This window comes from Marmota flaviventris, chromosome 14 (genome assembly GCF_047511675.1).
Source record: "Marmota flaviventris isolate mMarFla1 chromosome 14, mMarFla1.hap1, whole genome shotgun sequence".
Classification (NCBI taxonomy): domain Eukaryota; kingdom Metazoa; phylum Chordata; class Mammalia; order Rodentia; family Sciuridae; genus Marmota; species Marmota flaviventris.
Window position 1 is genome coordinate 46,997,771 of NC_092511.1, and position 13,532 is coordinate 47,011,302.

The 13,532-nt window shown below is 37.1% G+C and overlaps 1 pseudogene; it reads left to right on the forward strand.

The window, feature by feature from the left end:
• Window positions 1-12,633: 12,633 nt before the first annotated feature.
• On the forward strand, window positions 12,634-13,304 carry LOC114091991 (high mobility group protein B1 pseudogene; annotated as a pseudogene).
• Window positions 13,305-13,532: the final 228 nt, after the last annotated feature.

Sequence of the window (13,532 nt, forward strand, 5' to 3'; positions counted from 1 at the left end):
ACAGTAAATATCCTAGGCCTTGCAATTCACATCATCTCTATCCCAACTACTCAACTTTGGCTTTTGAAATCAAAAGCAGCCTAGATAGCACCTAAGTAAATGAGTATGGCTATGTTCAAATAAAATAAAAAATAACTTTATTTATAAAATCAGGAGTGAGCTAGATTTGGCCTGAGAACTGTAATATGTCAACTCATGCTCTCTACCTACACAACCTTTCTACAGGATCCTGTTAAAATAATTAACAGCATCTCAATAAAGAAAACATTTTATGAGTACACACAAGTTGAAATACCTGTGAAATGTTTCAGCAAAAGAAAAGAAATAATCTAGGCACATTTTTCTAAATAAGTAGTGGTGAACTCCCTCTGGCACAGGAAAAACTCTGGGAATCACAATAATGTCTTGGGAAATGCAAGCATTACCAGTCTGTCTGAAGTAAAGCCATGGTGTTCGTACACTGTACTCCAAATTCCTAGGAATCAAGAGGAACTGAGAGGACATGTCCATCTTCCACAGCTGCCCCCCGAGACTCACAACTCAAGAAATTAACATGCCATTTCTTAACAGTGAAAGTTTGTACTGTGATGTATATGGCATCAGACATAGAAAACTTTTCAAAGAAAGAATATTTAGTGTGGATATTGGAAAAACAATGTGACTTATTTTACTTGGGATTGACTATAATATATTCCCTTGAAGTGGGCAATACTAAAGTGCTTGGATGGTAAAATTGAGCTGAAAGAGGGTACTTACTTATGAATGACCCTTTCTGATGCTCCATAAAATAGAACCTTATACATTTAGCACTAAATATATCTTTGTAATAGGTAAGGCATCCCATTGAATCAGACTGTAATAGTTTGATCATTAATTTAGCTTGAGCCTTTCAAAAAGTTCAGTTATAAATTATAAAACATGAAGAAAGACTCAAAGTTTATCAAGCAGTGTTTTACTTTCATATCAAGAATCGCAAATAATAGCAACAATTTATTTTCATAGATGGCAAAAAAAGAACATGACAAAAATACGAGGGATTATGCTACCTTTGCAGCAAATATTCTAGGAGATTAAATGCTTAAAATATTGGCTTTGGGGCTGGGATTGTGGCTCAGCGGTAGAGCACTCGCTGGGTTTGATCCTCAGCACCATATAAAAATAAAGGCATTGTGTTGTGTCCATCTACACCTAAAAAATAAATATTAAAAAAATATATTGGCTTTGGACATATGTTCTTTCCGGACATGTTGGTTGACTTTTGTTTGGACACCATATGATATTTACTAGTTTGAGGAAGGATAAATATGAACCACTGTTCTAAAGCAATAGTGCTCAAATGCCTTTCAAAATAGTTTAGCATTTCGTATCAAATATGTATTTCTTTGTCAGAGCCCCCAAACTTGCCAAAAATGGGGTCAAGCTTTTTGGTGAAGTCTGGGCTGTCAGCTAAATACCACTCCAAATAATGTTTCCCTTCTTCTCTCCAAATGGCATTCCTGGCAAAGTCTATGGCAGAAGGTAAAATAGGAAGACAAAAACACATGTTCTGTGTGACATAAGAATCTTTGTAAAGAAATGAAGACTCAAAGCAAAGTTTAAACCTGACTGTTTATTCTAGGCTTCTCTTGGCATCCCTCCGTCTTTGGAGGTAAGGATGGTGCTTTCCTTCTAGCACAGAGAAGGCATCTTTCACATAAGAGGTTTGTGACCTGAATCTGGGGACAGACCTGTCATTTCTCCAGTTCCTTCAGCTGAAAATATTCAATATTCTAAGTTGCCATATCTTAGACTAGCATGTCCTAAACCCAATCTGCAACATTTAAGACCTTATTACTCAAGGTATGGACTGAGGACCAGTAGCATTCTTATTGTCCCACCTGTTTCTCCAAAAAACAGTTCCTATGACTTAATGTATATCTGTTGGTTATCACGATCTTTTAAAACCCAGACTAGACCTCACTCGATATTCAGAAAATATTTGGCTTTTCTACAATGTTGTGATATTACTACCTCATGTGTTTTACTATATTAGTTTATTTCCAGAGAACTAGAAGAATCAATACAAGATTTCTCCACCTGTGCTACTCGAAGAGGAGACTAAACCAGTACAGTAGTTTCCCATGAAGCCTTAATAGAAGTGAAGAAACTTGGGTGCCGGTCAAAACCTACTGATTAAAAACGCTACATTTTGTTTTAAAGGTATCCGGGTGATTAAAACACTGCTCTTTGTGTTGGAACACTGAAACTCATGCTTGCTTTAACACAAACAGGTACAGAACTAATAGTGCCCTCATATCAGTAGAATGGGGTGAAAACAACTGCATGGTTTAGAAGAAGCCAATCCAAGACCCCGATTCACCTCCTCACCAGCCTCTGATGACAAGTTCCCCAAAATCAGAGATCACCTTTCAATCCGTAGCTGTTATCATAGGTCTTAAATTTACTTAGTGAATGATAATGACAGAAGGTTGCCCTTCTTTTATTAGTTCCTAAGAGATTTTCTCACTATATCAATAGAAACCTGCCCTCTATAAAATCAGTGTCTTCTAGAATCATTTAACCTTCTTAGGATTTAATGGTTAGGAAGAAAATTTCCTCCCCAAACAAGAACTCAGGTGAGTGACTAAAAATATATTGTGCTCAAACCAAGAATTTTGTATTTCTGTATACAAACATGCTTAAATTAACATGAAAGTTAATTATTTCTAACTTTCATAGGCTCTTAATACAATCTTTCCAAGGAGCTCAATTAAAGTACCAAGAAGGAAGTCACTAGAAAGCCATATTCATAGTACCTTTCCACAGAATTCATTTTAATTAAAAACCAGGTGGTCCTGAGATTTCCTCTAAGTCTCTGTGTTAAAAAAAAATCCCATTGATCATGCTTTATATAATGAAAAATTCAACTATAAATCTGGAGGAAAATGGAATAGATGAATTAAAACATTCTCTCATTCTACTTAATACCATCTTGGTATATAGTAGGGGTTTATAATAATGACACGAAAAGAAACAATAAAGGGGAAAAATCAATGGATTCACTAATTTAAAAAATTTTAAACTTCTATATATAAAAATTCTACATAATTTAGTTGAGCTGGGTAAGTAGGTTGGTGTGCCTAGCATGTTAAATCCCTACAACTGCAGGAAAAACAAACAAACAAATAAATAAATAATAATTCAAAGGCATATTTACTCTGAATATATAGTTTTTATGAGTAATGAAAAATTTAATGTATAAAAAGAAAAGTGAAATGAATATGATTAAGAAATTCACAAAAGAAAAAAAATGAAAAACAGAGAAAAAAATTAATCACTTAAGTAATCATAAAATACCAAAGCAAAAGAATAAAACATTGCGAACCACTTTGATTAACATAAAATTTTAACTGTGCTATCCAGTGATTGCAAGAATTTCAAAAATGATTGCTATGATGTCTTACACGGAGAAAGGTGAAGAATTTGGTAACACTCAACAAAAGCCAGAAACATTTGCCTAGCTTTTGAAACAGCAAATCCAACCCTTCAGAATTTACCTTTAGAAAATAATCTGATCTGTATAGTAATGTTCAATGTGTCACTATTGAGAAACTGAAAATAATCTAAACGAACAATAGGACGGCTTGTCAAATAATCCATTATACAACCATCCACTATATACAATACAGAGATCAAACATATTGTTGAAGAATATATAATAACACGAGAAGAAATTCAAAATACATTCCATAGAAAAAAAACATAAAATAAATATGTATGACTTCTAAAATTTCTATATAAATGGATGGATTGCTAAAAGAAGGGACAGTAACCCTGAAAGTTTAATGAAAGGTAGCAGACAGACAAGAGCAGTAGGAATCCGAATTTAAGGGATAACTCTATTGACCTGGACTAATACTGGTCCTCTACATTCTTTTGTTTAATTTACCTAAAGCCAGTCTTACCTTGCTCTGGCTTAAGTCAATAGAATGTTTCAATCCTTGACAAATAATCTGTTATGCTTTACGCTCCTCTCTCAGGTCTGAGGGATGCATGTCAAATGACTCCTCCCTGCTGATAAAGAACACAAAATTACCCTGAAAAGGGACTTTTGTGATTTTTTTTACAAACCAAAGAGTCCAAGACCCAAGCAGACAGAATAATAAAAGCAAAGCCCTCTAACAATTAAAACTGGTCAGCACAAACCAAGGTGACCAAGAGTTGCCTTTAGATCATTAGCATATTATTTTCATCTCATCATAATAGTAAAATTTGCCCCTCTCCCCTGTGGGTTTCATTAGGGTACCTGTGGGTAAAACCACATGCAGTAGGGACTTAAAAATCTGATATGATCCTACTGTCAGTCAAGAGTTAAGAGGTAGTATCTGGGCAGGACTCTCTAGAGACTTCCTTAAGAGCCTGAATAAACAAAAGGACAAAGCAGGAGATTCATTTCTCTCTCTTCTTAGAGATGACCCATTCTCTCCCTTCCTCTTGAGAGTAATTTATTTCCATATAAACTTTGGTATACGTTGCTAGGTTTTGTGTCTTTCCTGAAGATGTACCCTGTAAGAACACACGAATGAAAGAATCACAATGCAATCCCTGGATTCCTGGGACCACCCCCTGGTAACAGTTGGTACATATAGAGAGGTCAATAGATAAATCCACAACTAGAGATGGGATAGATCACAAAGACTGGGAGTGTAAGGGGGACTTAGAGGCTACTTTTGATAAAAAAGCTCTAACTCTTCACTTGGGCCTGCAGATATCCATTAGGCAACCAGAACAGGATAAAAGCTTGCTATCTCTGCCTTCATTTTGTATCTATCTTTCTAGATTTGGGGTTAGATTCCTGCTTAAGTTTGCACTCAGACATGTTCATCACTTAATGAGAATTCCCCTAAAGCCAGTAATCCTCCCCATTCAAGTCTTCAGGCACCAAGATAAGTTACTAAGATATTTTTGAGATTTGCAGGAATGTCAGAATCAACATATTATTAACTGTCAAATTTTATACTGTCCTGTTCCAAACAGATTTCTAGGGTAGCACCTAGAAGTCTATAGTCATTTTCCTGAACCATTGCCTTTCTGACTTGACTTTTTCTCTGAGTCATTCTCTCTTGCAATCATCTTGAATTCTAGGAAACATGGGTCTAAAGGATAACCATTCTGTAACAAGAATTGTAACTAACCCCAGGCAACAGCAGCTTTCTTACTGGTGACAAGGATCTGCATAGCCATCCTAAAATAATGATTAACCAGACCACAGCTTGACCAAGACTGCTTAACCATATATGTGTCTTGTCCTCTGCATCTGTTCCTTCCCTATTTAAACCTGAAGATCTTGTTGGTACCTCCAAAGGCAGGACACTTGGTTCCCCCATGTCCTTCCATTAAGGCCATCCTGAATAAATTTTTTTTCCTGCTTTTCACTTTGACCTTTTGCATCTGATTTTGGGGTGAGTGGTTGGACTCCACTGTTGGGACTATCTGAAGCCAGACCCCTCCTCTGTCCTAGGGCTTTGGTAACAGAAAAATAGCTGACAAAATATTAACAACTTTGGTTACATTTCATTATTATGTTATGGGTGCTAATGTGTGATTCCCAGTTAAATTGAACTTTAATAGGTTAAAATTTTCTGTGACTCATGTAAAATCTGTACTTGGTCCAATTTATCCTAGGATTTTGCATTTTATGTATCAATTTGTATGAAATTCTTTGACTATAAAGATATAAAGCCTATAAAATAACTGCTTCTAATAGAGTTTCCCGGGTGTTTTCAACAGGTTGTTTGGTTTTTTGTTTTTTTTTTTTTTTTTTCATTTGTATTTTGTTTTAATCTAGCTAAACCTATGGATTTTTCTCTGTATTTTTAATTTTACGCTTGAAACTATTAATTACCATTAAATCAAAGACAGCCCATTTTCTGCATATACTGTTCAAAGTTCTAACATTATAATTTTATATTTACCTCTTTAGTTCTCTATAATTTCATTTGTATATAAGGTGAAATTTGAATCTAATTTCATTGTTTTCCACACTTGAAATCAATTGTTTCTGGGTCACTTCTTAAATAGTCGATCATTCTCCCATCAATTTATGATTCCAACTCGATAAAGTTTTTCTTTTTCTTTTCTTTTTTTTTTTTTTTTGTAGCAGGAATTGAATTCAGGAGTGCTTAATCACTGAGCCACATCCCATTCCTTTGTATTTTCTATTTTAAGGCAGGGTCTCTCTAAGTTACTGGGGCATTGCTAATTTCCTGAGGATGGTCTCAAATTGATATTCCTCCTGTCTCAGCCTCTTGAGCCACAGGCATTACAGGAAGGCACCACTGTGCCGAGCAAGTTTTCATTTTGTAATCTGCCTTAATTTTCCTTCTTTTCCATTGCTCTTTTTCAAAGTGATGCTTTTAATTATTGCAGTATAGGGGAAATTAAATATCTTCCATTTCCATCACTAGGATCATGGCTAAAGCCTCTATAACAAAAGACAGATTAACAAGAGAAAATTACATAAATTTATTTGTTTCATGTGATATGGGAGCCATCAGAAATTAAGACCTGAAGGAACAGATAATCTTGTGTATGTTCATGCTTAAGTTTGATGAAGAGTGAACAGTCAGGAAAAGTATGATTGGACAAAGGGGATATAAGATTTAATGGTAATAAAGAGGGAGGAACTTAGCTAGGCCAGATTCTTCACATTCTTCTTTGGGTCCTATGTCTTCAGAGAAAAAAAAAAAAATTGCTTTTCACCCAGTACAGGTGTAACAGTGCTCCACTTTATTCTTTGAATATAACCCTTGCTGCTCTGCCACTGTGATTCTTTTTTTTAAATGAACACGTTCTCTTTCTCTTCCTCTCTCCCTTCTCCTCCTGAATTTTTCCCCCTCCCTAATCTCAGGGAAACAGGATTACCTTTCTTTTCTTCCTAGGCAGTGATCTGTCCTTGAGTACACACTCACCACAGGAATAAAGTAATGTTCAGACCTGGGGATGGCACCCAAAGATCTCAGAAATGACTATCTTCCAAATTAATAATTGAATTACAACTCTGACAGAGAACACATGAAATGTAGTCTTTGAACTATATTTTATTTTTATTTTTTTTACCATACTTTGAACTATATTTTAAAAGCCCCCTGTCCTTGTGATGGGCAGAATCAAGGCCTCTGTGACAGGAGTCTCCTGTGCATCTCCTTTGCTTGGAAAGCAATAAAACAAACTCCTTTTTCCTTTTTTTTTCAAAACCATATCCTGACTATTGGATTGGCATCAGGGACAAGGACCAAGTTTTCAGTAACAAATTTGGCACCCTAGATGGGACCCAAGAGCAGCCCCTGCTCTAGCTTTTTTGGGCAGGCCTGGTTCTCCAAAGAACCCCACTTCCATGCTGAGGATTCATGGTGCTGGTGAACTTGCTGAGAGCCAACTGCAGGAGAATTAGTGAGTTTGCCTTGGGTTGGTTGAACCAAAGGAGCTGTTCCTGTGAGTAAAGAAAGGGACTGAAAGACTCTTCCAGCAGCTGCCAAAGCTCCTGTTGCTTCAGGGAATTTCAACTTGATCCGCTTTGAGAAAAAGAAAAGTGAACTCAGTAAAGTCAAGATACCCTTGGCCATCTGGTAAGTCTCCCGGTGTGCATGCTGAGACCCTTGATTCCACACTTTTGGTTCTTCTTTATGGGAACATCTGGTTCCTCTTTGTAGGGACATCTGTGGTGCCACTCATATAGGAGTCACGATTAAGTGGTATTCAAGACCTAGGGATATTTACTCCATTGTGGTCTGTTCTAGGTTCACATTCATGTGTTGGCCATGGGTTTGTGATTTCCCTCTGGTTGTCTGCCTGTGTTTTTGTTTGTGTCTGTCACTGCTCTTTTTAAGACATGGGCAATGATGTGTTCATCCTACTAATAGTCTCTTGAGAAGTGAGATCTTAGATGAATGGGCCATCTACAGTTATAAGCCTGTCTAAGACAAATATGTTTTATTATAACAGAGTTTGGCTTTTGGATATTTTTCTGGATTGTTATACAATCCTACAGCTGGAGTTGGTTTGTCAGAGATAAAATTCATGGAAGAGATTCTATATGTCCAGGCATTTATGTCATTACATGATAAGGGGTCTGAACAGTAAGAAACTAAGGTTAAGGTGTCAGAAGGCACTGCCTTTGTGTGCAAGGGTAGCAGGACTCCAGAAGAAAGGGTTTACAGAGATTTAAATCCTTTAAACACAGTCTTGGCACTCCCAGCACACTTTCTCAGCCTAGCCCCAGGCAGCCACACATCACCTCACTGTGGGTCAAGGATACCAGCCCTAAGTTAGGAAGAAAAAAAGAAAAAGCTGCCTGTTCTGTAGAAAAGTGAGCAAAGAGAACCTGGCCTCTATCCTACTTTCCAGCCCCTTTTGCCCATGGAGTTGGAGGCTGTTAGCCACAAAGGACCATGGCAGTAGGTTCTAGTACTGTTAGTCTATGACCTGGGGACAGGAATTGTCTCCCCTTTAAGATCTGGTAGGAGGACACCACATTTGGCCAGGGGATATCCATCACTGGGGCAAAGCAATTCTTGTTATAACAGCATCCCATCAAATTAAATGCATGGGAAGACTGGCAGAATAAAAACGCATCCAGAAAAGAAAAAAAAAAAAAAGACAGAAACTAAGACCAACCGATGTTTTGTTGGCAGCCTCTGCAAAGGTATCCTCAAGGAAGCCTAAACAAAAGAATGAAAAGGACCTCCTTTGTTGAATATCTATATGCCTAGTGTGCCAGGGGCAATGGCATGCACCTGTAATCCCAGCGGCTTACGAGGCTGAGGCAGGAAGATTGGAAGTTTGGAGCCAGCCTCAGCAACATAGCAAGGCCATAAACAACTCAGTGACACCCTGTCTATAAATAGAGTATGATAAAAGGGCTGGGGATGTGGCTCAGTCATTAAATACCTCTGGTTCAATACCCGGTACCAAAAATAAATAAAGAAATAAATAGATGTATATTTGTTACACACACACACACACACACACACACACACACACATCTAGTGCACAAAAAAGGCCCCAAAGGAAGCTCTGGGTACAATTGACAGTGGGAACTCTCTTAAAGTTGATGGCATTGTGATAATGTTAAGGGAGACAGATCAGGCTCAAAAATATCATGTGCTCCAAACCCTTGAATACAATCTGGGAGAAAAAAGATTAAGACACAATTTTTGTAATTCCAAATTGTCTGATCCCTCTCCTGGGATAAAATTTGTTGTGTAAATTAAATGCACAAATAACATTCATAAGGACTGTTTCAGAATATGAATTTAAGAAAGATAAAAGAAAGTTATAAGTATGGAAACATATTTTTGTATGAAAGATTAAAAGATAAAAGAAATGTTTATAGATGAGAAAGTATTTTTTCCGGTAAAGTAATATTCTTGTGCTGAAGTCCAAAATGAAAAAGAGGACCACAAAAAAGGAGGAGATAAAGTTTATGGAAGAGATTCTGTATGTACAGGCATTTATGCAGTTGCATGATAAGGAGTCTGAACAGTCAGAAACTAAGTTGAAGGTGCAACAAGTTGTGAATGTCTGAGTAAGTTGCAGAAGGTTTGAAGAAGGTAGTCTCAAAAAGTTTGTGTATGTGATTAAAGTGGCTATAATTAGCACCATCAGTTAAAGTTTTTTGAATTTTAATGTACTGATATGAAGCAAAGTCTGAAACATTAATTAGCTCTTATCTATCAAGATAATTTTTTTGTATGTTAGGTTTTATTACTTAGAGAAACTAAATCTTACATGGATTAGGTTTGCACCTGTTTTAAAGACTTCTAAATCATTACTTCATACCTTATTAAATAAACAACTCTTATTTAAGGATTCAACAATATAATTGACACCCTAAATATATGTGATTAGATAATGTGTATACAGCTGAGAACTATATCTGTCTGAGCTTTGTTTAAGTGTTATTTAAAAGTTCATAAAATGAAAGTTTATCTAGGTTTGCTGGCAAGGTACATTGCATCTGACATAGAAGGCTCAAACTGGCATTTGAAGACCTGTCTTATCTGTTTGCTCTACTAAGTCTATTTCTGGTCATAAACATTGTTTCCCAAATGTATAAGAGACTTAAGGCTATCTTTTGATTTTTGCTAGTACTGTTAACACATGCAGACCTGTGATAAGTGTTACCTTATACTATGGATTCTAAATTTTACTTTAAGTTAAAATTAGTTAAATGTAAAGCTTAGGAGATCACTTTACCATATTAGGATGGCTCCAAAGTAGGCTAGAATTAAGTTTATTTAAAGTTACATTCAAAAGATAGATTAGTTTTTTGTTCACTGTGATCTCAAAGTGAACAGGGGATATAATAGAAAACTTAAGCAAAGGTTTGGGTGAATTGTAAAAGGTTTTTAGGTTTATAAATAGAGTCTTTCAAAAGTAAAACTTGTATGTAATTAAGTTGATAAATATATGGGTCTTTGTAGAGGCATCAAAAAAATGTAGACATCAAAAATACAATAGTGTTCATTTTTTGTTTTTCTTTTAAAACTTTATAACTGTTGCCTGTTCATGTTTTGCAGAAATACTACTTTTGACAGAACAACCTAAAGTAGTTTGATATAATAAGTGACTACCTATAGGACAGATAGGATAGAATGCTGACTTGCAGTATTAATACTGATTCCAACTAAAAGAAAGGGATAATTGTAAAATTATGAAGTTATAATCCATTATTTCAAAACCAGTGGAACTGGCCTGATGGATATGTAAAATAAAAAACTTGGAGATCAAAGTCAAGGCAGTAAAAGAGCCAAGGAAAAAGCAGCCAACATTTTGACCCTTGCTCTCTATGTTCAGCCAGGACCCAGAGAATGATATGATACCTCTCTGGGCCCTACAACTCTGGTGAGTTACCTGATTTGCCAATCAGGGAGATTGAGAGGACCCTAGAGAACAGGAAGCCAACCAGTGCCCATTCTGCAAAGAGGCAGTTCCTTGGAAAGGGAAATGTCCCTGATGCTTCCAAGAGAAGCCATGTATGGTCATCAAGATGGTGATCCATCCTAGCAGATGGCACCACTGGTAGAGAAAATCTATAGGAACCAAGAGGCTTCACACACATCCCCAAGAGTGATCTCTGAGGAATTTCAGCTGATTCTTAATGGTAGATACAAACAAGGTCAGTTTTGACCTACTTGGTCTTAAACACCTGACAGGATAGTATAGCCTCAGCACACTCCTACATGGACATTTAAGACATTTAAAAAGGAAAGAAAATTTTGTTGTTGTTTTTAAAATTATCTTTCTTTTTTAAATGTAACTTAAGTTGTACACTTGTGTCAGCTTTACCAAAAGCAAGTAAAGCTATAGGCTATAAAGGAAGAGTTCTTGTGTGGGAGTGCCTAATACTAATGAACACAAAGGATTCTAGAGTCAGAGGTTTGCCCTGAGCCAAACTGAGCCTGATCTCATAGACCTACAAATCTTTCTAACCTCCTGTAACAGTGGTCCACTATATGCTTTGACAGTCCTTGCTGCTTTGCCACTGCTACTTATTTTTAAAATGGATATATTTGTTTTCTCTTCCTCCCCCAGCACCCCCGCCCAATCTCAGAAGAAATAGGATTACCTTTCTTCCTCATTTTAGGCAGAGTTGTCTGTCCTTGAATGCCCACCATAGGAATAAAATAATCCACATTTTGGGGATAGTGCCAGAAGATCTCAGAAATGACTATCTCCCAAATTAAAAGTGAATTACAACACTAACAGAGGACATGTGGAATGTAGCCTTTGAATCACCTCTTTAAAAGTCCCTGTTCTTACTGATGGGGAGAATCACAGCCTCTGGAACAGGAGTCCCCTGTGCTTTTCCTTTGCTAGCAAAGCAATAAACCTTATTCTCAAAACCATATCCTTATTATTGAATTGGTATTTGGGACAAGGACCAAGCTTTCAGTAGCACTTCCTACATAAACTTGATATGTTTTTTACTGGTGTGATTATAAGTTACTGTCTTCATGGTTTTCAGAGACTGGCTAAGATACTAATTGTTTCTGTAGTCATTATTCATTTTTTTTTAAAGTAACACTTTTGCTGTCTTATTTTTGTCTTAGCATGATCCCCGCCCTATGTATGCCTTGTCCAGTGACCTGCCATCTGCCACTGTGGACCTCTGGACTGTCCTGATGCTGAATACCCTTAATTGTCCATGACCCATCTGATAGAGAAGAAGGACTTTGGGTCACTTTCCCCAACTTTACCTTCTTTCAGCAGGAAGCAGCTTGGAGATGTTTTCACCCATTTTTCCATAGAAATAAAATATAGAAATCAACAGTGGGGAAATGTAACAGTGATCCACTTTATGCTTTGTATGTAGTCCTGCTGCTCTGCCACTGCAACTTATTTTTTAAATGAACATGTTTCTTTCTCTTCCTCTCTCCTTTTCCTCCTTACACTCTTCCCCTCCCTAATCTCAGGAGAAACTGAATTATCTTTATCCCCATTTTAGGCAGAGTTATCTGTCCTTGAGTACACCCAGCATAGGAATCAAAGTAATCCAGACCTGATTGCAGTACATTGAGCTCCATAGAGACAGCACTGGGGCAAGTGAGAGACGGATGGGCACTGGTGACCCTGTGCCTTGCTAAGGAAGAATAACTAAACATGGGCAAAGGAGATCCTAAGAGGCCAAGAGGTAAAATGTCATCATATGCATTCTTTGTGCAAACTTGCCAGGAGGAGCACAAGAAGAAGCACCCAGATGTTTCTGTCAACTTCTCAGAGTTTTCTAAGAAGTGCTCAGAGAGGTGGAAGACCATGTCTGCTAAAGAGAAAGGAAAATTTGAAGACAGGGCAAAGGTGGACAAGGCCCATTATGAAAGAGAAATGAAAACCTATATCCCTCCTAAAGGGGAAACAAAAAAGAAGTTCAGGATCCCAATGCACCCAAGAGGACTCCGTCAGCCTTCTTCTTATTCTGTTCTGAGTATCGCCCCAGAATCAAGGGAGAACATCCTGGCCTATCCACTGGTGATGTTGCAAAGAAACAGAGATGTGGAATCGCACTGCTGTGGATGACAAGCAGCCTTAGGAAAAGAAAGCTGCTAGGCTGAAGGAAAAATACGAAAAGGATATTGCTGCCTTCCGAGCTAAAGGAAAACCTGATGCAGCAAACAAGGGAGTTGTCAAGGCTGAAAAAAGGAAGAAAAAAGAAGGAAGATGAGGAAGATGAAGAAGATGAAGAGGATGAGGAAGATGAGGAAGAGGATGATGGTGAGGAGGAAGATGAAGAAGATGATGATGAAGAAGAAGATGATGATGAATAAGTTGGTTCTGGCACAGTTTTTTTTCCTTGTCTATAAAGCATTTAACCCTCCTGTACACAACTCACTCCTTTTAAAGAAAAAAATTGAAATGTAAGGCTGTGAAAGATTTATTTTTAAATTGTAGTGTCTTTTTTTCTATAGTTAACACACTACGGAATGTGTCTTTAGATAGCCCTGTCCTGGTGGTATTGTCAATAGCCACTAACCTTGCCTGGTACAGTGTGGGGT